Here is a 25,180-nt window from a genome sequence, read left to right on the forward strand (position 1 = left end):
TTATATGCAGAAGTGAACCATCGACAGACATTGTAAAAAGTTCAATGGCTGTCAATTATCGGCGGCGTTAAGTACCATATTTTTACTGCCACCTGCACAATTAGAGTCGATGAATAGCAATGAATCGTATATGCAGATGTTGGAACTAAAACTAATCTCCCTTTTGTGGGAGGTATTTCTGGAACAGTGCAGATTAGAACTGAACAGAATCTTCAATCTTTTACACTTACTAACCATAAAACTCAAGGGATGAGCTGATAAATGGATATTTAGTACCGATTATTTTGAAATGGCTGATCATAGATGTTATTCACAGCTCGGTTGTTGTCAAAGAGGCAAAAGACAGTTTCAGACTGATAAGAATAGAACAGAATAGAATCTTTCATTGTATACATAACCCTTTCCTAGATGACACGTTTGCGCACTTTGCGTTACCGTACGTACGCGACCGTTTGTGCTATCGGAATTTTTTTTTTAACTCCCACTGTTGCAGGAAGCCGGTGAATCAGCATCTTTGTCACCAGAGAGGAGAGAGTTGAAAAACGCCTGTAAAGCATGTAATGAAATGTAATTTTCCATTTCTTTGTTACTTTAAAGATATTTTACACTGTTCAAATTTAACACACAAAATCTGTTGTATTTTGTGTGTTAAATAACAGGGCTTTTCTTAAATGTATCTTCATTTTAAATTGTTAATACACTATTTTAACATGGTCATAAATTGCAAATATCTGCCAGATACTGAAATTTATTCTGGAAAAAATGGACAAACGGACTATTTCTGGCCCTTTTCTGGTTAAAATAAGACAAAAAAACCCAAAAACTCTGGACGGACATTTTGAGGCTTAGGTGTAAAAGGGTTAATACAACATGCGCCTCCTAAAGGTGCTTGAAAACACAGTCCGGTCATCACTGAATATCTGCTGATATCGGTAGAAATTCAAGGCTGAAATAACCCGTCAAAACTAAAAAAAAGTCTTCTGGTCTTGTTTTAGTCTCGAAGATTCAAAAGAAAAATTGGCTGGAGAGAGAGCGATGTTGTGTAAAACAGTGGGAACAATGCGATTCCAATGAATCCTCCGATTTAAGACTTCACCGACCTCAGCGAGGAACTGGGGAGTGCCCGCTGAGGGAGATAAAAGGAGCTGAAAATGAAGCCAAAAGCAGAAGCTGTTTTCTCTTGTTTTGCTTTCAGGTCAGATCACACAGGAGCAACACTGTACTTCCACTGTAGTCACTGTACACTTGAAAACCAATTAATTTTCTTCAGATATCTGTCGGCAGAATTAATGCGAACTGTGTTTCATTTTCATTTAGTGTGATTTCAAATTGGATGGGCACAGCTGGGGGAAAAACTCCCCAACATGACAAAAAAAAAAATCAACAACAAATGCCTTGTTTAGTAGTTTCTGTGATGAAATGAAGGGAAAAATGGAGGAGGATTCGAGAGGTGATGGGATGTTTTCCTCCTCCCGGGAGCGACGTCTCAGCAGAGAATTCCGCTTGGGCAAGCAGGCGAAAAGTCGCTGTCATTCAAACCCGCGGCCCGATATCCGATTGGACAGAAAAGGGGGACGGTGACAGCAGCGTCGCTGCGTGAAGCCAAACTGCAGGGCCCCGTGGAGGTCGAAGCTCACAGACGCAAGCTGTCCAAATCCTCACTGCTGACACGGACTGACCGTCGACCGCAAAACAACACAACAAAAACATATTTCATCTGTCTTTCTTTTCCTTTTCTCTCCCCTCGAGTGAGCATCCTAAAGTCAAAACAGACCCGTTTAATAAAGACAGCGTGGTGTTCTTCATAACCAGAGTCTGTGCAGTCTAATGTGAACTTTTTAATATCATTCATTAGTTGTATTAAATTGCATTAAAAACATCCTTTGTAGTGATTATAAATGAATTAATTGACGTTCATTTCATGTTATTGTGCTTCACTTAAATTAACTTCTGCTCGTGTGCGAGGCCACAGTATCATTCAAGACACATTATCTTCTTCACAGCATAAATAATAATGAATAAGTCATTATAGTCGTATAGATTAAACCTGACAGAGCTGTCACATCAAGCAAAGTGAAAAAAACAACCTTGTAGAACAGCAGCACGCCACAGAAATCTGCCAATGTCGCTAACTTTCCGACGAGATGAATTCATGTTTGAATATTTGGATCGTGATCTACAACCTAAGAAAATAACAACTAAAATATTTTCAGAGTTATGCTAGAGTTATGCTCCTCACAAACAGTTGGAGGAAGAGAACAAGAGCAACACTAGAAATGTTCAATAGCACATTAGTGGTTGTGTAGAGCAGAGGTCCCCAACCACCGGGCCAAGGACCACTACCGGTACCGGTTTTACTGATTATCAGAGTCTAAAAGATCTTTTATTTTTAAAAAGAAACTGGTACGTCAAAAATTTAGATTACAAGCTAGAAAAATTAGTAAAGAACAAACATCTTTGGAGAGGGAAAAAGTCCCAAAAAGGAGCCTTCGACTTTCAAGAAAAGGAAAGTTGCATTTAATGGACAATATCAAGATTCAGGATCCTACTTAAAATACGGGTTGGGGACCGCTGGTGTAGGGAATAGTTATAGTTATACACTGAATTGCCACTTTATTAGGTACACCACTTCAACTGCTCGTTAGCGCAAATATACATTTTTTTCTAGTTTTTCATGTTCAGCTAAGTCCTGGGTTTTGCTTTGTCGTTTTTTTGTTGAATTATCTTGAACATTGGAACTTAAATAACCACTCAGTACAACCAAGGTGCCGTGAGCAGAAGACCATATCTGAATCTCTAAGCAATGGCAGCAGAAGACCACATCGTGTGCAAAGTGTCCAGCAAATGCGCGTTCACTAAACTCATTTCAGAGGTAATTCTCGGACATCGCTCTGGAAACATGGCTTGTCCTCCTGCTATGCTCCCAATTGCAGGTTAGAGTCCTCTTTTCTTCCATCTCTCATTTTTCCCATTGTGCAGCTGAACCGAGTGGCGCTTATTACCTCAGAGCCCACTGTGATACTATGCTCCACCAGAGGGGGCCCACATACTGTAAGCACGAGGCCTTGGCCTCTACAACTGAGCCCCGGTGAGCTTGGAATAAGTTGCTGCACCGGGGGAAGGAACAATATGGAGGGCGAGGAAGGAGCCGGGCATACTAACAGTCCATTACCATCCATAATACGACCAGCTCTCTCTCGCTCACTGCCGTGCCTATCCAGAAACCTCACAGCTCCACCATCTCCTTTCAATTTCATCCTGCCAGGGAGGAGGAAGCTCTGCCTCTGTGCCCGAGCAATCTGGCCAAAAAGGAAAAAAAGGAGGCTGGAGCGCATGAATAAAGAGGCTGCTTTGCTCCAGGCAGAGCTGAAATTGGTCTATTATGGGGCTCCATTTGAGGTCCGCATGGGACGGATTGGCACAGCCAAGCACTAAGAAGGGTTTTCCCTTTTCTTATGCTTTTTTTCTGTCTCTGTGTCTCTTTTTGTTGTCGTCGTGGGCGCGTTACAGGAAAAATATGTGACCTCCAGGAATCAAACATGAAAAGACTTTGATTCGAGTCTAATTGCTAACTGCTGTTGGGGTGATGGAGACTTTGATTGGCAAGTGATGAAGTCCACGGTGAAACGGCGTGATTGATGACAGCCTGCGGGAGGGGGTTTCACCAACGCTAATAATCATTAGCGTACAGTGTGGAAAAGCATCAGCTGCAGGAAAACTCTCCAAAAACAAACTTTCAAATCACCGTCAAATTTATAAATCGAGTTAAAAAGATTGCATCTCTGAACTACGGCTGCAGAGAACAATTATTCTCATCATCAATTAGCGTGTTGATGATTATTTACTTGATGAATCAGTGAGTTGTTGGTGCCGTAAAATGTCAGCAGATGTAAATCAGTGTTTTCCAAAACCCATGCAAACGACAACATCTTTGAATGTCAGAGACGTTCAGTCGGAGAGGAAAATGTCGAAATATTCATATTTAAGATGCTCAAAACAGAGAAAACTAAATACAATTGTGGGGATTAATGATATTTCAAATAGTAATTATGTGTAATCTATACTAACTCAGGAGTACAGCTAGAAGAGATTATCAAGTACTATCTACAGTGTGCGAGGAACCTATTGTTATCCTTCAGATTATTATTATACCCCTGGTTTTACGGTCATTTTTGAGCGGGTTAACGTGCATAAAAGCTCTTGAAATTTGGCACGGCAATTTCGGGTCGGCTAAAAATGCGATAGTAGCATAGGGCACAAATCCGTTTGTAGCCCCAGGGCTCTATAGTCAAACTCGGCCCATATGTTCTAGACAAGTTAATGTTTAAAAGTTATCAAAGGACTTTCTCTACGTCAATAGTTGGTGTTAAAATAGCAGGAAAACTACATTTAAAATTCCACTTTTTGAAAGCTTTAACGTAAACACAACTACATGACATTTCTCACAGTCATTGGATATGATGAGAAATTTTATATTTACTTAATTGGTTTTATGCCCATGGGAGGCGTTATTGCTCCATAGCGCCCCCAAAAGTCAGGTCGTGGTCAGACAAAAGTTGTCGGATCAGGGCGAGTTTGTCGTGTTTATACCAACGTTACTTGAGGATTTTTTTTAGACCATTACTAGCAAACATTTCCACTGCATTTGAGGAACATTTGTTTTTATGCTTGTATTTCTCTGTTTTTCTAGAGTGAATGTTCATCTCGTAAAAAAAACTCCTTTGTGTATTTGTTCCTGCTGAGCCTAAAGTGTAGAAAACCATGACCCCAGAACTCAGAACCATGAATTGTGCATGTACAGTTACACCTTTACAGATACTAATTGCTACTAAAAACTGACAAATATATATTATTTTCTAGAAGAGACTGGATTTACAGTTCGTGTTCCTAAACCTCTTAAAAGATTTACACATTTTGCAATGTAGGATTATGTCACTTTAATATGCTTCACCTGTATGCGGTTCACGTAATTAAAGTGGAAACTGGAAACTGGACTCACTGAAATTGAAACGATGAAATTGTTACGTTTATGCTTTGACTCGCAGTGAGAGAAACCTGTTTTATATTATCATGGCAACATAATCACCGCAGCTGCACTACAAACAGCTTTTGCATCGTTTTTTTTCTCCCTCTCATCCACACCACGGAATGTGCCATAATGCCCAATCTGACGCATCAAAGCACCTTTATCTCATCGCGCAAAATGGCACATAAGTGGCCTGATTCCGTGTCCCCCCCCCCTCCAGTTTTGTGAACGAGCATGCTTAGCGGCGGAGTGATTATATAAGAATAAATGCTCTCTTTAAGGGTATAATCTGCGGACAAAAAAGAATTCCAGCTGACACGAGGCAAGCGCCTGTCTGTGGACGTGCTGAGGTCCACACAATCAGGCGGCATTGTGCTTGAAGTGGGACCCTCTCCTGTTTGGTCATTAGTCAAATGGAGACGGGACGCTGGAGAGCGTGTGCCGTGTTATTTGCCGTGATTTCCCCTTTATTTCGCAATCCACAGACTTGCGAGAAGAAGTGACAACGAGTGATATTATCTTTGCTCCATGTGCTGTGTGCCCTGCTTTGATTGGGAATATAATTTCATAGAATTATCACAATCTCAGCCTCGTCTTCCAGAAAACTGGTTTTGTATTTTACTTATATTTACAAATTTTTGTACGGAACAAAAACACACTTGGCATTATCAACATTTGTATTTGAGGCAGATGTCTCAGGTTGATAGAGGAGAACAGATAACGTCGTTGCAGGATAAAATAACATCAAAACCACAACCCTGAGTGTGAGTGATGTGTCCAGGCTGGTCAAAGAAACGGTGCTAGCCTGAAGTGTACAACCTTGTCCCTGGAGCAGTAGCCCCTCCTGTGATTCTTGACTATCGACTGCTTTAGCATAGCTAGCATTTAGACAAGGAAGCTAATGTCTTTGCTGCTGCTAGCAGAAACGTAGCATCCTCTGTGCAGCTTCCCTGGTCCGTCACTGAAGCTTACACTTACTTACACTTACACAGCCAGCTCTGTAGGTACGAAACTTAAGATGCTGTTAGCATAGCTCGACATGCTAAGACAAATTAGCATGGGTGGTCCGTATGTTCCATAGCGGAGACATTAAGAATCAATCAGCAGCTACAGAAATCAAACCAAACAAGAGAGCATGACTCTGGTAAAAAGTTGCATTGAAGTAAGACGGAAGAGGGAGCCAGCCACCAGGGGGCGACTCCATTGGTTGTAAAAATGACTCTGTTTGAATTAAAGTCTAAGTTTAGTGACTTCATTTATAAAATCATTAAACAACAATGGTTTCACTCACTGGTTTCAGGTGCATGATATTAATTTTAAAAGATAGGAGACTGCCCTATTGTGGTGAGGTAAGAGACTTTGTCACAACTCTGCACACCAAAAATGACTGCTTAAATATGTATTGGTATCAATAAGCGGTATCAGTATCGGTATTGCCAAAGTGTTAAGGATACCCATCCCTACAAAAGACAGGAGAATAAGTAACTACATCCATTCTACATTAAAGGTTGTGCTTCATTATGAGAGAAACTGGTAGAAGCGTTGCTGGTGTTTCTCTACTCCAACTTACAGAAAGTCGTTAACCTTGAAAAGAAAGAGTAAAACAAATTTCAAGGTCAACAGCTCAACTTAATGACAGTGTCTGCTAAATTTATTGCAGGCCATTCTGTATAATGACTGTGCACACGTAAACAGAATTAATCAAGATTAGTGGACGGGATAGCTCGAAGGCGACACACTCTCTCTTTAGGGAGGGGGGGGGGGGGATTGAGAGTCAGCATTAGCTGTGAGCTTAGCGCCGCTCAGATAAATAGGTGATTTATAGGAGCCATTAATAACGAGTGGGGGCAGCACACGTGTACGTAAATCTCATTACACGAGTCGGATTGTTTGTTGTGGTAAAGACGCAGAGGTGGCGGTGATTCAATCGTAAGAAAGTGCTCGGCGTTAAAAGGTGAAAAGCAAACCCCAACACTTCATTTGGAGACCAAAAGCTGTTATGGAAAAGAAAAGGGCAGCACTGCGTCATCTTACGACTTGTTTTAAGCCTCCAAATGCCCCCCCCCCCCCCCCATGTTTGATCATGTTTATTGTCTTCAGCCATCTGCGGCTGATAACCCCTGACTGAACAAGCTGTTGGTTATCCCACGAGGGAGCCAGTCAGTCGAATCTTTACTTTTCTCGCAGGAAGTGCTGCTTTCCTGCAATGCGCGGAACAAACAAAAAGAAGCCAATAATCTACTCACATGTCAGAAATAATATCATGATGGTTTTAAATTAGATGTTGAGGCAGCCTGAGAGGTAACACTGCTCCTGAGGCACCGTTTTCACACACACACACACACACAACAGCAACACCCATGACCTTGCGCAAGCTCTTCTAAGCCTTCTGATTCTTCCACGTCTGTCGGAAATATAAAGAAAATCTGCCAGTGGATCGATTTTCAAAAGGAGGGAAAAAAGCTGCCAGGGGAAACAAAAAATCACCAGGTGTGACACCGTCGCTCTGCACCAGCTCAGTGTGTTTCCGTGACATTTAGGGGGAATTAGGTAAGGTTAGAAAAGGAAAAATGACAACCGCTTTGTTTCCTGTTAAAGAGCTTAGCCAAGAGAACAATTTTATCTTGCTTTCACACAGGCTTTTAAGACAGAAAGGAATGAAAAAATCTTTGCCCCGGCTGGTGGCACATGAGTGCACCTCTTACTGGGGTGAAAATCTCTCTAAGTGTTGCCATGACTCTGGAACAAGAAAATAAAAGCTAAAAGTAAGAAAGAGCATTGCTTTATTTGTCAGCTATGACATGATACGAGTGTCAAAACACCACCGGAGCTCTGTGAGTCTGGGAAAAGTCAAGTGCCAAACTTTGTGAAGACAAAAGGTCTCCCAGACCCCACAGATGCCTGCAGCCGCCTATTGGTAGCTTTTCGCATCAGATTCAGAAGGCTAGAGAGAGGCTTCGGGGGAAAACTCTGGCCCCCAAAGAAGAACAAGCAGGGGAAGGAGAAGAACACGACTTCTCTTAAAATCTCTTTCTTTAACGTTAAGAGAGATTGGCATTTTCTTCCACAATGACGACATTTGCATGACTTCCGTTTTTCCGTTCGCTTAGCCACGAGACTTGACTAACTTTAAGACGAGTGATAGACCTAATTGAGCCATTTTATATATTATATTAAATTATATTATATTCGATAATATAACCCACTTCTTTTTGCTTTACAGGTCCAAAGTGTAAGAATTACTGCCATCTAACTCCTCGAACTGCTGCTCCCTTCCCAGACTGCATCAATGAAGTATTGCAGTCATTGCGTTCAGCTTCCTCCACTATTCCACTCTCTCTGCCACTTCCTCCTTAATCTGCATCGATTTATTAATCTAGATCACATGGGAGGAGCCATTCGTCCTCATTTGCATCGTAAGATTTCCCTTGGAAAGCAAGCGTAAGGCAGCCCCCTTGTCTAAAGTACACATATTTCTTCTATCAACTTCTATTTCAAAGTGATTTTACACTCATACAAACATATTTAAGGGTAGTGTGTACTTTTTTCTGTCACTGTACTCCTGTAAATGTTAAGAACCCATTTATCTCCAGCCTCGTTCTTATCTCGTTCATCACCTTGAGACTCCTCAGGTTTATCTCATAACCCTTCTGTGAGTCTCCATTACTAGATATAGAAGATATTTATATTCCTGATTCTTTCTGATAAGAGAAAATTGTGAGGGTTTTCTTTCTCATCTTCACCCGATAAGAGTTTTAGAGAAGCGGAGTGACCTACCTACAGTATGTAAATATGTATCTACGAATCAATTACATGTGGTTTTGATGACTGACTCAGGATATTATTGGTCTATTAGCCTATCAGTCATGCTATCTGGGTTTGTCATTATGAATCAGCCTTGATGGTTGAAAGATTGGACACTAAATGCAGGTTGGTTGTGATGAGGCGCCCACGGATCAATCCACAACCAAATCAATGACCTTCTCGTTCTCAAAATGGACTTTGAGAGCCGCGATCTCTGGAGCGGCAAGGCCGACGTCAGCTGCGATGGTGATGCCAAGTCGCCTGGAAATTACTCCGGGCCGATTGCTAACGTCACTTGGACTCAGACATAATGTGCTCGGATCCTTGTTTTGAAGTTTCCACAGCATCAGCGCACAAAGTGTGTTTACACGACGTGAGAAAAACAGTGTAATTATTGCGTTAGTCCGACTCAAACACACAGAAAGTGATTTGTTTTATGTCAAAACAGACGCAGGCAACAGCAAATGTTGAGGTGATACGACAGTTCACTGACAGTTGACTGAAAACACAAAGCCCAGGAAAAAGTTTCAGAGGTGAATTCTACTGCTCAAAAAACCCTAATTTGGACCCACCCACCACTGTACTGCTGCTGTATACACACACAACACTCCCCTCAGTCAGGTCTGATAGTTTTGTGCCACATGTGAACATTGTTTTAGGCAACAAACAAAAAAAATTTAAGCCAGCATTGTAAGTCTAAAGGCAGTCATTGCATTTTTCAGGTGTTAAACGGAGAAAAAATTGGCGGAATTTCCAATCCAACTTGGTGACTCGCACATTTCGCAAATGAAAAAACTCATACGAGCACGTTTATCGTTTCCAACATTAAAAAAAGTGTATATTTGTACTAGACACATCAAAGACGAAAAGTCAAAGAGAGCGTCACTATGGCAACCATCGGAATTTTGGCAAATTTCGATCATTGGCCACGGGAAACAGGAAGTGGCCTGTAACTTTGCCGTACATCGACCGATCTGCTCAAAACCTCATATGCGACTCAAGAGACCGACCCCGAACACGTCTATATACATAAACTTGACTCAACCGTTTTAAATCTAGCCGCCATTTCGCTACAAAACAGGAAGTGGCCTGTAACTTTGACTGATCTGCTCAAAACTTCATACTTGCCACAAGAGACGGACCCGGAAAACGTCTATGAACATAAATTTTACTCAGCAGGAATTCAGCCATTTCGCCACAAGTGGCCTGTATCTTTGACCGATCTGCTCGAGACTTCAGAAAAACAAAATCACAAAAAGTTGTTTGTTTCGACACAGGTGCAGACGTGAATTATTTAACAAGGCAAAGTTTTTATGGACACACACACACACACACAAACAGCTGAGGTAAATGTATCCAGGGCGTCTCATATCATCCTGTCATCATTTATGCTGATGCTAATTTCTCATAAGGGAGAACAGCATGTGCAGGGCCACGTCGCTCCTGTCCCTTTAGCACGTTGTGACAACACACGGATGGGAAAGTTAATAAATAAATAAATAAACACACAAACAGGCACACGCTCGCACGGTAACAAAAAAAAAAACACACAACAACACAGGAAACCAGAGCGGGAGCGCTGCCCCTGCAGGCACGTCCCTGTCGCTACGCGGGGAAAACTTCATTAGGGTGAAACAAATGTGTCCTCGGCAGCAAATCAGTCCCGAGCAGAAGTGAAGTGGCTGCTCTCTCACAATCTTTCTGGACAGTATTGAATTGTACAGGAAGCGACAGCGCGGCTCTGGATAAGCATCTTGAAGACCGGCCTGTAAAATGTGCTTTTTTTTCTCCCCTGAGTGAAAGAGAGAGAGAGAGAGAGAAGGTCTGGGTTTTTTTTTCTCCGAAGCGTTTCTGCCACGCCTGACATGATCCTATTTTGAATGGTCCTCTGCGGTAATAAGGTCATTTGTCTTGTGCAAAGGAGTGGGGATAGTTGTCATACTCTGAGCTCGGAGATAAATGTGAAAAGGCTAAGGACTGCGCCACTGAAACAAATCTATGCAGTCAACCCTTCTTTTCTTTTTCTTCTTCCCTTTTCTCTCTCAGCTATAGCTGAAGATAAAAACCTTCCACGATATCTGGGAATGAAAAAGAGGATGCAATTAAAAAGCTCAGAGTTGAATGGTGGGTATTTGTTTTTCACTTGTTTATTGATCTTCTGGGGACTGAGTTTTCTCTTTGCTTTTATTTATAGTGTATTACACTGTGTGTGTCATATACAGCACTGTCTTCTATAATGTTTAAAAACCTAACCTCGACTAAACACTGACGTTAATCGGGGCTTTTTATCACAAAATGATTCACAAGTATTGAATAAAAAAGCCATTAAACTGTTATTTTTGTGATTCAGTGTTGTATTGACGGCTATTTAATACATTTCTACGATAACTCACCATGTGAAGGACTAACAGACCTTAAAACTGTCATTTCTTTGTAGAAAAGTGAACAAAAATAATAAAAACAAACAAAACATCAGTAGCAGTATTAGATATTGGCCAATTTCTGATATTACAAACCCACAAACTGTTTGTGATTCAGTGTGATATTAGAAGGTTATTCCATAGATTTTTATGATTAATTACATGATTATTTACACTGTGAAGGACTAACAGACATTAAAAATGTCATTTCTTTAAGGAAAAATTTAAAAATAAGTATTGTTTACTGGCCCAATTATTTAACAATGGGTGCATCATGAAATTTGGACGTAAATGACTTTTATTTTATGCTATATATTAAATATATTAGTGTTGTTGTTAACAACATTATTGAAGCCTGTGTATTTTACAGCAGCAGCTTTTCGCCTAAAAAGTGTATGAAATGCAGACTGACTCCACTGCAGCCGCATTTTTCTGTCTCCAACTGTTCATAACGACGACGATGATGATGATGATGATGATAACGATGATTGTTACTGCTCCATAAAGTTCAAAAATCTCTGTGACTCATCAAAGAATGATGCCGTTTTCTCTGGAGCTGAGCTTTGACTAAAAGACTTTGACTAAAAGCCTTGATCAGCTCGTGAGTCAGCGTGAACACGCACTCAGTCACGAACAATCATCATTAAACCATTCATTGCAACAAATGGAAATGCACTATCACGCTGACGGCTACTTTACTATTACAATGCAATAAAATAATGTAAATGGCTGATTTTCACTTATTTGCACGTTTCTGTCATCAGAAACTCGATCAATGTTGTAAAGTGACCTAAACTTTTCTTAATTTGACAAGGTTTAGTTTTGTGTACCCCCGCCTGTCACCCTATGTCAGCTCAGAATTGGCACCAGCAACCCTGACCGTCATAATATCACTTGGATTTAGAGGCAGGAACGAGTGTTTTTTTCTTTTCTTTTCTTTTTCTTTTTCCGCGCAAGCTATAGTTGGGAATCTGATTATCATACAGGGGACCATGGTCGCCATGGAAACCAAGGACGGCCGCCTTGGTGTTAAGCCTTATGCCTCTTACACACACACACACACACACACACACATCCTGGAACGTTTGGAAATGAGTGTGAACAGAAATTCAGCCAATAAAAAAGACGTGACAAATTACATCCGTTTTGAGAGCGTGTGTGTGTGGTCATGTGGTCGTGAATGAATGAATGAATGAAACATGACCCTGTCACAGTATAAGTGAAGTTGAACGATATAAGTCATCAATAAGGCGGCTTAACGACAGCATATTTAAGCGTAACGTGATTTTCTGAGACGTGTCAATAAAATGGAGGTCGTACAGGCTTAAAATGTGGCGGGGCAATTAAAGGAAATATCTAATTGTGGTTTATATTTGTAAGTAAAGCTTTTAGCTCTTAATATATATGGATAGAAACAATTTTGTCTGTGTTATGCACGTCCGAAATGGCAGCCTTTTCAAATTGTGGCATCTCCAATTGATCATACGATCAATTTTGCAGCGTTAACGTAAAACTTAAAAGAGTAAATTTAACCCCAAATCCCTTATCTGTCACATAGAATCAAAAGTATTGTTCAATTTAACTGTTTTTCTTACACTTAGACACAAGAAATAGTTAAATACTCACAAGAATTGTGTCAAAAGCGGGTGGTCTTATTCTACAAAACCTCTTTGTTTCTCACAGATTGGCACAAATATCACACAGTCATCATTTCAAATAAGACTAATGATGTCAAAGATTGCCCCAAATGCCCTTAACAATCACATAGAATCTACAGCAGTGTTAAATTTAAGTGTTTTTCATACATTTAAACTCGGAAAAATAGTTAAATACATGCAAGAATTGTGCTGAATTGAACTCTCTTTAGTGTAGCTTTAACAGTAAAATAGCAAATTTAGATTTATGTCAGCCTTAATCTCAAATGTTGAGATTTTTCTTTCTAACAGAGTGAAAAATAAAGAATAAATCAGCCTGAAATTGAGCAAATTATGGCCAAATTGTAAAAAAGCACACATAGATGTTGTCAAACTTTAATGAAACATCATTTAATAACATTATGTGTACAAATCAATAAGGAGATACTGGTTAAAATTGTCTTGTTTTTTTCCTTGTTTTTATTTATCTTATCTGATAATATTTTTTAATTATCTGTAGTTTATCCAACAAAACAAGCAAACTAATTTAGTTTTGACAGACATTGCATTATTTATTATCGGTTGTAAAAACGTGGTAGAGTTCTGTGCAGTTGGACTGGAGTTTGGTCCGTTTTTCCTTGTTTTGCTCCAAACATTGTCAGACACTAGTTTCATCAGATTAGGTCTGAAAAGTCTTAATGAAGCCTGTACTTTAGTTTTCTGTGAGGGATGAGGGGGTGGAGTGTGGAGGGTTTTTTGGGTGCAGGTGGAAGACGGACACTGTGAGGAGGAGATAAATGAAACTGGACACAGAGAGAATCGGAATCTTGGCCGGACCAGTGAAAGGACGAGCCATCTGTGAACTCACGCTGCACAAAGCTAATCCCATTACTGCTGCTCTCCTCTACTGGAGAGGGACAACTTTACCCTCTTCCTGTCATATGACCCTTTCAAAAATCACATCTTTGTCACGGTTTGTCCCAAAATGTTTGTCAAAAATGACCATTTCAGATTAAACAGTCTCACCTAACTCTACACATTTTATGTAGTTATTATAAAAGCCTGTCACAGCTGTAATCTGAGCCACTTTAAATGTGGACCTTTGTCCCGTTTTGCTTAAAAAAAATCACAATTTAGCTGAAAATGATCCACTTTTTCTGTGTCCACTGAGTTTAAATAAAAGAATAAAAACAATTATTTATCACGCTGTCAAACATAGGGATGGTATCAGTGAGTTTTTAATCAATACTCTGCAATGCTGTTTATCGATATCAATATTTATTGAGATTAAAAGTGGAGATATAAAAAATGATGCAGTTATGTAATTATTTGTTCTATATGACCCTGAACCCTCGCCCGCACAGCACAGGCCTGGAGGCCACGGCTCGGCTCTCAGCTCGCTCTCACTCTGTGGTGAACACAAAAGACACGACTCGAGGGCGATGTCACCACTCATCACGCCCACACAAGGGGGGGGGGGGGGGGGGGCGTGGCTCAGAGGCGGCGAGGACAGCGGCCGGCGTGCACACAGACAGGAGAGAACACGAGAAGGAGATCAATGCAGGATTCAATAGAGAAGTGTTTAAGAGCTCCATGACCTGACATGGAAAGTCCTTGAGCAGCAGCGGCGACCGACCTCACAACCTTGAGGAGGAGCAGGCGTTGATTGGGTTGTAGTTTTTATTCCTATTCTGCGTTTAATTGTGGCGTTCTGTGCTCAAGTTTGTATTATCTTTTACATTTGTTTCTTTTTTCCTTATTTTAATTTGGTTTTTTTTATCTCTTTTGAGATAATCTCATGATTATGACTTTTTTATCTCATAATTGACTTTTTATCTCATAATTATGCCTTTTTTATCTCATAATTATCTCAAAATTCTGAATTTGTATCTCATAATTTCAACTTTTTATCTCATAATAATTACATTTTATCTCAAAATTGCGACTTTCTACCTCATAATTTCGAAACGGGCTTCCATAAAAAACGTCCTTGGAAAGTGTGTGTCAAAATAATAGGTAAACACAAGCTAAAAGGCATCAAATCAACAGAGGCAGTAATAAAAGAACATAACAGCACGAAAACATGGAATAAAACAAAAAATAAATGAGGTCAATCAAGCAATAAAACTTTAAGTTTACATTCAAACTTCCTCCAGTGTTTGTGTTGTGTTTTCCATCTCATCTTCGGCTCATGATGTCTTTAAAGATACTTAATTAAACTGTTCCTGGCCAATAAATGACAACTATAGGAATAATGTTCATACAACTAACACATGTAGTATCAAAGAGTGACGATCAGCTGGTGTTTCCGCGTAGGCGTGCGGCGGCGAGCATTATTTCTTTTCTTCTGCTGTCTTTCTCAGACAAATGAAGGAATAGTTTACGTGAACATGACCTGGCTCGCACCACATGCTGCGCTCCCAGGCCACATTTCCCTCCCGCTCAGTGCCAGTCAGGCTCACTGGAGCGTGAGGCGGGCGGGATTGATTGATGGATTGACTGAAGGACTGAAAAGGGGGGAAAAAAAGGTGGGTGTGAGGTAAGAAAGACTCGCTCAGAGGGAGAGAATCATGGGGAAAAAGAAGTGGAGCCTCAGGGGAATCAGGAAAATCTCTCACTGCTCGACGAATAACGACACCGACATTAAATCGCATTTTGTTTCCAATTTCAAAGCCGCTGTAAACACTGATCTTTGTCGCATTAATATTTTCCCCGTCACCTACTGTACCACACGTACACATAATATTTCAATTATTGCTTGTGTAAAGTCTGAATAATGCAAATGCAGCACATGTAGATCAATACACAACAACTCGCTGACATTTCACGTCATTATTTAAACTACAGTGTGATGATTTATTGATTAGATTAATCTGTTTGAGTGTTGTTGTTTTTTTTTACATAATTAAAACTAACTCTGTGATTTCAGCCTCCAATCAACAGTTTCTACTTCATTAAACTGAGAAAGTAAATAAGAAAATGTATCGTCAACTATTTAAAGTGTTTGTTTTTCGATGATTAGAACGAGCTCTTTGATTTTTCAGCCTCTTGAATGTGAATATTTTCTGGTTAACTCAATCATTTTCCAACACTTTCTAACATTTCCTGACATTCTGTGAACCCAAACAACTAATCAAAAATAACTAAGATTATTAGGGACTTCTTGCCAATATCCAATATGTCTTTTCTGTAGTGACATTAACATAATATTTTTCATACTAAGATACAAAATGTCTTCATTGTGCAAAAATAAATCAGCATTACAAAAAAAAAAAGCTGTAGAGGGCACCAGCATAGAAGTCAAGGAGGTAGCAGCTTACTTAGCTACTGTTGTGTTGTAGTCTTTAGTTATAACGACAGATCTTGGTGTGTTCCGCCAAGATCCAATAACACATTCTTCAAAGACAATATCCGCAGATACCGACTGTTCCAGCCAAAGTTTACATTAAAGGAGTATAAATGTGAAAGAATATTATATATATATATAACCAAGCGTGTTTTTTTTTACTGATTGTGGCTTTCATGGTTGAAGTAATACAAGTCTGTGTGCTCAGGGTTGTGGTCTGGTCTCAATATTTATGTTCTTAGGCCGCTTTAACCCCGGGTTTATTCTGGACTGGGGGTCTACTATGGCCAGTTACACCGGGACATGCATGTTTGGAAAACAGTTAAACGGTCGTCAGCTGTGGTCGTCAAACAAACAAATTCACTTTCCATTTCCACAAAAGAAAAGCAACGATGACAAAACAGCTGTTCAACGTGGTATAAGCTACAGGATTGAACGTGGAACACCTGGTTTTGCTCACACACACACACACACCCTCCCCCACCCCAACACTACCACCAATACCAACGCCCCAAAAAACTGCAGTCACGACTTTTGGCAGTAGGTGAGAGTGACAGTGGATGAATAATGCATGAGCTCAACGTGTCGCCATTAATCGCAGTAATCACACACACACACTGCTATATCTCCTCACAGCACACACACCTCAATCTTTTATATATACACATATATGTGTATATATATATATATACATATATATATAAATATATACACACACACATATATACAGAGAGAGATATATATCTATATATATCTCTCTATATATACAGTATACATATGAGCTCAAAATTTCACTTTGTCGCCTCATCTTGGCTTTTCTGAAATCCATCACAAAGTTGTTAGGGTTTTTTTTTTGGGGAGACTTCACAGACAAAAATACAACCGGCGCACTGATTGCCAGGCTTTTCAAAAACCTGGCTTTTGTTGCGAGTCCTTGCCAAAAGAATGCAGAGGAAAGAGGAGAGAGTGGACGGTGAGTTTGAATTTGAATGCACTCACTTGCCTCTCTCTGTTCTCAGCGGGAAGACGAAGGAACATGAAAAGCCCAGAAATGTATCTTTCTTTTTTTTTCCCTCTCCTCTTCTCTTACCCTGGCCTTGCAATCATGAAAAAGAAGAACATACAGTAGGACTTTAGTTCCTCACAAAGAGAATCCGCCAAACATATGGTTTTCTTGTAGTTGTATCCTCCACACTAACACACAGAGACCAACGACCAATCACTTGGTCAGGTTTTTGGACTGTTGGGGGAACCCGGATTACCCAGGTGTTCACGAGGAGGACTGCAGAATCCACAGAAGAAAGACCTTCAGTCAGCCCGGGACTCAAAACGGACAGAATAGCCTTAAATGCTTACAATAAATTAAAAATAATTCAGCTTCTACTAGCGGTGGGAATCGCTAGAGATGCCACGATACAATAAAATGTGACGTCCACAGACTGCTGGCCACTGATTGGTCAGATAGTGTCGTCTCCGGAAGAGTCACGAGCGTGAATGTCCGACACAATAGTCAAAGCAAACAATGCCGAACTGTAGATTACGTTAATCTCCAACATTTAAGCAAAGGAAACGTCTAAAATCGCAATATTTAACAGAGGAGTCTGGTGGATATAGCAACAGCACTGCTGAAGGCCGGCGATCAATCAAGAGCCAGAATCACAACCCAACGTTCAGTTGTATTTCAGTTCAGTGACTGTGTCAGGAAGTACTGAACGATTCTCTGAACAACCTGATTCCAGTGATTCAGTTACACCCAAAACAACAACTTTAAGTACCTTAAAGGGATACTTGAGTAAAAGTACAAGTAAGTTAACAGAAAATGACTTTGGTGGAAGTTGAAGTCAGTTTAAAAAAATTATAATATTACTTAAGTGTATCAAAAGTAATTTTCTGATATAAAATGCACTTAAGTTTAGAAGTAAAAGTATTAAGGAGTTAGAATTGAGTCATGGAAGCTCAGTGGTAGTGGTAGTTGTCTTTCAACTGGAAGGTTGTGGGTTCAATTCCTGGCTCTGCTGATCTATGAGTGTCCTTGAGCGACTAGAAGACTAGAAAAGCTCTATATGAATACAGACCATAATACCAACTCAGTACAAGTTAGAAAGTAATTACAGTAACAAAGTATTTGAATGAGGTATTTGCATCCGTGCTATGATGACCCCGCCCACGTTGAGGGGCTACTATAGCGATGGAAAACAACGCGACTGATACCAAACCGAGTGAGTAGAGCCGAGTCGTGCTAGCAGTGCAACAAGGCCAACTGTCAGTCGCATGATTCCGATCCAAAGGCCACTGATGACAGAGTTTAACCTGCGAGTGTAAAAACATCATGTGTCACAGTATCAGTTCCTCCCACAGTGGGCTCCTCCTCGATTGAGGCTGCAGATAACGGAACAGACACCCGCGTGAACATCAGCGATCGGTGATTAGCCTCCATTTACTGCGAGCTCCCTCACCTTGAGAGTGTGTCGATGCATCAGAGGACAGAGTTTGATGTAAAAGATAACCTTCTGGCTTCTTCTTCTTCTTCTTCTTCTTCCGCTCTGTGACAGCCTTTTAACATGATAGAGCCACTTTAATTGTCCCTAAACTGGGACAAGAGTGGGAGGTTACTCGCAGATTACTGGGTGACCTTCTGGTGAAAAATCTAATCTAACACTCGCAGGAGGAGCGCGGCGTGTTCGAGGTTAAAATCAGAGATTGTTCCAACGATGAGAACTCGTCTTAGTAACAAAGGGTCTTTCTTGTGCGACAAGGACGATACGATCTCCACAGAGCGACTCAATTCTTTCCCGGGAAAAAAAACCCCCAAAAAACCCAAAAAACATCACAGTGATCAAAGAGATCAAACTACAGATTTTAACAAATGTTAAAAAAGGGAATATTTTGTGCTTCGGGAGTTTTAGAATCAGAGGTCAGAGCTTTTTAAGATCTTCAGAATGGTGAAAGTGACTTTGAAACAATGAATCCATTTAAAGCTACAGTGTGTAAGTTTTGTGGGATTTATTTGTTGTTACTTTTATGCCACTGTTCGTGTTTGTGTTTGTAGCTGCATGGATGTTTGCACGTCAAGGTACAATGTTTGTGGGTTTGTCGCCAGAAAGGGAAAATGTTGGAGAAAAGCCTGAACATATAGTCTCCATTTTTTGGCCTGTTTTTGGACATTGGACTTCTGCACAATTATCTCTAATCCCGTAGTTTTTTTTTAATGTGATAAATAATTCATCATAACTTGACTCAACAACACATAAAAAGACGAAAAAGTGAATATTAAAGACAAAAAAACTATCGGCTGTTATTGTTGGCAGCCACCAAGAAATCCATCACAAGAAAATGGTTTCAAGTAGTTTTTAAGTATATAAAAGTGAATTTATATGGATGTCCATTTAAGGAGTTGCACTAAGGGTTAATTCAAATAAGTAATACATACATGAAGTTACATATTTATGAGAAAGGAGAAGAGGAAAGACGTCGTTTTTATTTGAATTCAAGTACCTAATATTAATGAATTTCCTATAGTGTCCATGCTAGCAGCCATGTGTCATCAACTCAAAGAAACGACTTTAAAAAATGACAAGTCGTGTTCCGCAGCCTGAGTGTCTGTGTCTAACCTTCACACGATACTGCTTCTTCCGCTGTATTACTCCATGGCCGTAGCAAACAAACACACACACACACACACACACACACAGCTCAGAGCAGAGACAGACGAACGACCACACCTCAGTTTTATGGACGCTGACAGTTGGCGGCAGAGTGAACGCATGAATGCCTCTCGCTACATGACAGCGTGTGTGCGCCTCTTTTCCGGAACATGAAAAAAACAAACAGTTAACTCATGGCTCTTCAATTATGCTAATGCAAACATATACAAATGACCCCGGACAGTTATTAGCCGCCTTGATTAGCAGACATGTGTACGGTGCTTTAGAATAGAGAGAGAGAGAGAGACGGGTGGTGTTGGTGTCCAGTGGTGAGACAAAAGCCTGAGGGAAGAATTTGAAGCTTTAATTGTTTCAGTCGGAGAACGTGACTGGCGGGGAGGGAGGGGAGGGGGGCGGATGATCCGCCGCCGCCACTGCACTTGAAGAACACGCTGCAAGGCGCAAAATTAATGTCATGCTGAGCCCGTGTATGCATATTAGAGTGGACATACACACAGACACACACACACGCATGAACACAAGTGGCTCTTATCTTTCTGACTTAGTCCAGAGATCAAAGACGGGGGCCAGAAATAATCAGTTTTCACACACACTGAGTTCATCAAAGAGGAGAAGAATCAAATTTATTCATGAAAATCTGTGAAAATGTGTTATTGTTACTGCGTCAAGTACATCTTTTTTAATAAGCACGTTGGCTAAATTATTATCTATAAATCAACCTTGGTGCATTTAATCACCCTAGCATGTTTTGGTTTGTCTGTAAGTATGTCTATGTGCTACAGTTCATACTTTTATAATGATTATTTTTCATAATTGATTCATCTGTGCATTATTTTCTCGATTAATCGAGTAAACTTTAAGTCACTTGTACTTAATATTTAATTTAAATATACATATTATTTGGGGGGATTATACTGTATAACGAATTCGTACAATATGCAAATTCGCCAAAATCGCAAAAGTTTCTTGTTTAGTCCAAGATGGCCGACTTCCTGTCGTCATTAACTTTTTGGACCGTCCTGATATGATTGACGTGTGTACCAACTTCCATTCATGTATGTGAAACACGACAAAAAGTCACCTGATGAAATCTGATTTTCATTTTTGTAAGCCCATCCCACTTCCAATTTTTTTCACACACATTCACCGAGCCACTTTCAGACATAAATTTACACCAGGTCTGATGTGGTCTGCAGAAATCTGTGCTATTTGGGGCAAGGGAAAGGCCTCAAAAACTCCTTATGCTGCCCTGATAAAACTTAGCATCCGTCTCGGTAATAGAAAGTCGTGTATAGGTCGCCCTCTAGTGTCAAAAGCCTTAAACTACAAATACAACTGATCTGAATCCCAGAGCTGCCGTTTGAAATGCTAGGCACAAAATGATAGCGAATAAAAAAAAAGTCAAAAAAAACAGGCTGTAACTGACTCAAACATCATGTCTTTATCTGCTGTGTTTTCTGTGTTTCATGCTGAGCCGGACAGAGTTCAAACTCTGTGGCAGAGAGAACACACACAGTCAGGTTTTATTTATGTATTTATATATCTCTGTTTTTTGGATGGGAGGGAAACTGGTGTTATTTAGTCACGCTAACCTGGTGAAGCAGCACCGAGCTCTGTTTCCCCCGCGGAGTCGTGCGGCAGTCAGTGTTGCTTTGTGAAGACAGATTAAGGCTGCGGTAAACACGGCTGTGTAAATCCACTGTGACTCAGTCAGTCAGTCAGTGTCTGCTGCCGCAACTGAAATGTTAAAAATCACTGTCACACTCTCATCCAATCAAAATATGGTTTTGAAGAATCTTTACAGAGGTAAAAATGATCCCTTATTGTCCTGCTTTGAAACGATAGGCAGCCTGTTTATAAGTAAGGGTCACTTATTTTTTCTTTGATATCGCCTTTTTTTGTGCTTATTTTAACAATAAAAGGGCCAGAAAATGCTCAAATGTAAAGTGCTTTTGCCCATTTTTCCAGAATAAGTTTCAATATCTGGCAGTTATTTACAATTTACTGCATGTTAAAATAGTGTTTTAACTATTTAAAATGAATTTTATTTAAAACACCGTAGTTGTACACGAACACCAGATTTTTGCATGTTAAATTTGAAATGTGAATAGTATTAAACATATTTTATGTAACTTTTTTTTGAGTTTTTGACTCAATTCCAAAAAAATTGTTTTTTTCAACTTTTTTCCTCTCTGGGGACAAAGACGCTTTTTCTCCAGCTTCCTGCAACAGCATAAGTGAAATTACTGTAATAACCACGCATTGTGCTTTGACGTGCCACTTCTCAGCTTTCAGAAACCGCTGAAATGTTCCCGATAGCAAACCGTCGCATAATTACGGTGGTGCGCTTTTTTGCAAACGTGTTAAAAACAACGTAATTTTCCAACAATATTCAGGCCGTCTGGATTTATTTTGATTTAACGGCTGTAGAGTTGTCCAGAAAAATGTTCAATGAGTGAGTGCTTTTTTTCCCAAAGATAACTTTCACTTACTCAACCGTTTATTATATTTATTATTTATATTTATTTATAAGTCGTTGAGGGCTACCGTAATGACAAGTATCTGGGCACAAAGCTCTATTTGTGATGAGCCAGGAGGGCATGACACTAAATAAAAATCAACAAACTAACTCATGTCTGAACGAAAAGCAGGTTTTTCTAAAAGTCTAAGTCTGATCCTGCACTGTCCACATGAGATGGTGCTGAAAGTCCAGGTTCCCCTCTATAGCTCTGTCCGTGGTCCTGAATCAGGCTTTTCTCCTCCTGCAGAGCGAATCAACATGCCTGGCTGACCGGGTGCAGACAGACAGACAGACTGGACCTTTCTCCCTCTGTCTGTCTGTCGGTAAGAGGCAAACAAGTCTCAGCAGGCAGACGAGCTCCACGCCCTGTTTGCCTTGGAGGCAGCCGTCGTCCGCACAGGAGACGAGAAGATGGACGGATACTAATCGTTACTACATTCCAGACGAGGAATAATCTCTTACTTTTTTGCCGAAATGTGCACGAGATGAGCTGGCGATGAGAGAGCGAGGGAGAGAGCGAACACGTTATTTGCCTCGCAGCATTTTTTTTTTTTCTCAAACAGCCGTGGCCTCTGTTTTGACTTTTACACGGACACGTTGTGAATGTGCATCCAGCGGGAAACTGTGTGAAAAGAACGGCTGATCCCCCACCCCCCCACTCTCACGCCCCCCGCCACGCCTGCTTGTGAGAGGCCAACCACAATCTCTCCATCCCTCTCTCTCTCTTCTCTGGAGTAGAGTAGCCAGCCAATCAGAGTAAAAGAGCCAATGAGTCACGGAGGAGTGAGGAGCGGACTGCAACGCGCTGGACCGAGAGGAGAGGAGCTGCCTGCTCTGGACGGCAAAGCTCCAACGTCCATGGATGGAGCGATCTGCTCAGAGCATGCTTACAATCTCACACTCACAAAATCTCATTTTCTCCCTAAAGAAATGATTAGAAAGTCTTAAAAAATCCCTTCTCCTGCATCACACTCTGCATCTCAACGAGACACGGCGTTGTCGTCGCTCACGTGTGCCGCGTAGTAAAACCAGGGTGGGGGAAAAAAAAAAAAAACACCCACTGTAGCACTGCAAGGTTGTGTGAAGGTCAGCGTAGCATACGGCCACCCAACCTGGATCCAAACTGTGTTTTAAAAAGCCTCTCAAAAGAGCGGCTGACAGATAAACAAACTATCTGAAGGTGTGTGAATGCCAGAGACGTTTATTAACTATTGATGCAACGGGAGCTCACGCAGCTGGATACACATGCAACACACACACAGTTGTTGAATCACATGACACAATGCCAGTGGCTACAGGGTTTTTATATAGAGTCCTTGGATAACAGGCTGTGTAAGTGAGTCCAGATTTGACACATAAATCTAACACTAACAATGGCATGAATGGGAGCATGTGTGCGCCGCGTGTGTGTGTGTGTGTGTGTGTGTGTGTGTGTGAGCAGATTGTTCAGGTTCCACCGCTGAGCGCTTTAAAACCATTTCCCGACAGGCAGAGTGGACGTGAGTGAGCGCGTCCAGTCAGTGGAGCTTGTAGGAGAATAAAGGATCTGGGGAGTCTAAATGCCAAGTGGAGTCCTGAATTGGATTTTTTTGTGTGTGTGTGTGTGAATAGAGTGAAGCTACGCGTGTTTTCTGCCTTTTAAAAAATATACAGTATATACTGACAGAGTTTGCCTTTGTTTTCATCTAACTGTAATTTAGCGTGCACACGTTAGGGACAGTATGGAACAGAGAGAGAGAGAGAGAGAGAGAGAGAGAGAGAGATTGAGTGGTTAATTTCACTTGATTCCGGGATAATGAGGACAGAGAGATAAGGGATGACAAAAGGGGGAAATGACAAACAGCAGCGAAGGCAGAGGCCCGTGATTGGATTAGAGCACAACTTCTCCTTAAATGACGGCCAAAGGCAAGAGGCCAGTGAGGACGTATTATTGACACAGAGGCTGAATACGGCTGAAAATACTGAAAAACTGTGTGTTTGGAGCAGCTCAGGTCCCACACATAAACACATAAACAGGAGTCTGGTAAAACGTAAGACGTAGAGTGATTTAAACAAAATAATTTGTCGTTTTGGACCTGTAGATCGCATCCTCTCCTTGAATCAGAGCATTATAGTTCACATTTTTGATAGTATCTCATGTATTAATGTTCCATTTGGTTTGAAATCTATAACAAAGCACTAAATCTAGAGGCCAATTTCTTTTGACATGTTTAATAATCAGCATCAAGTGATTAAAACCTGATAGATGCTGATGATAGAAGTCAATCAAACTTAATTTTTTCGACCAACCGTTTATACAACAAAGATTATTTTTTGCTAACCTGTCGGGACACCGAATCCCAGGTGACATAGGTCAAGACGTGGGGTCAAAGCCTGGACAGGTCACTGGTCCATCACAGGGTCAACATAGAGACACAACCATTAACTCTCACATTCAGATCTACTGTCAGTCCAGATAGAACGTCTGATTAGGCTAATCCCAAATCTGACCTGTGGGAGGAAGCTGGAGAACCCGGAGAAATCCCTCACGCAAACACGGGGAGAAACCAGGATTCCAAACCACCACGTCGCCCAACTGTTGCTCAATGTTTAAATATTAATATCGGACCAACCTGAAGAAACCTCAACACACAGGCCAATGAGAAAACCCGCCGACTCCTCTGATGAGAACCCTCGTTTCTCCTTTAGCTTGCTAATTAGCCACACTCGTTGCGCGCCTTTTTTTTTTAGCCTAGCTAAAGCGTAACGACAACGCTAACAACCA

At 40.8% G+C, this 25,180-nt stretch overlaps 1 protein-coding gene across 4 annotated transcripts in view; it reads right to left on the reverse strand.

The window, feature by feature from the left end:
- syt1a (synaptotagmin Ia) overlaps window positions 1–25,180 on the reverse strand; it is a 170,769-nt gene that overhangs the window by 60,483 nt on the left and 85,106 nt on the right. The window lies entirely within an intron of this gene.

The sequence above is a fragment of the Solea solea genome, chromosome 3 (assembly GCF_958295425.1).
Source record: "Solea solea chromosome 3, fSolSol10.1, whole genome shotgun sequence".
Lineage (NCBI taxonomy): Eukaryota > Metazoa > Chordata > Actinopteri > Pleuronectiformes > Soleidae > Solea > Solea solea.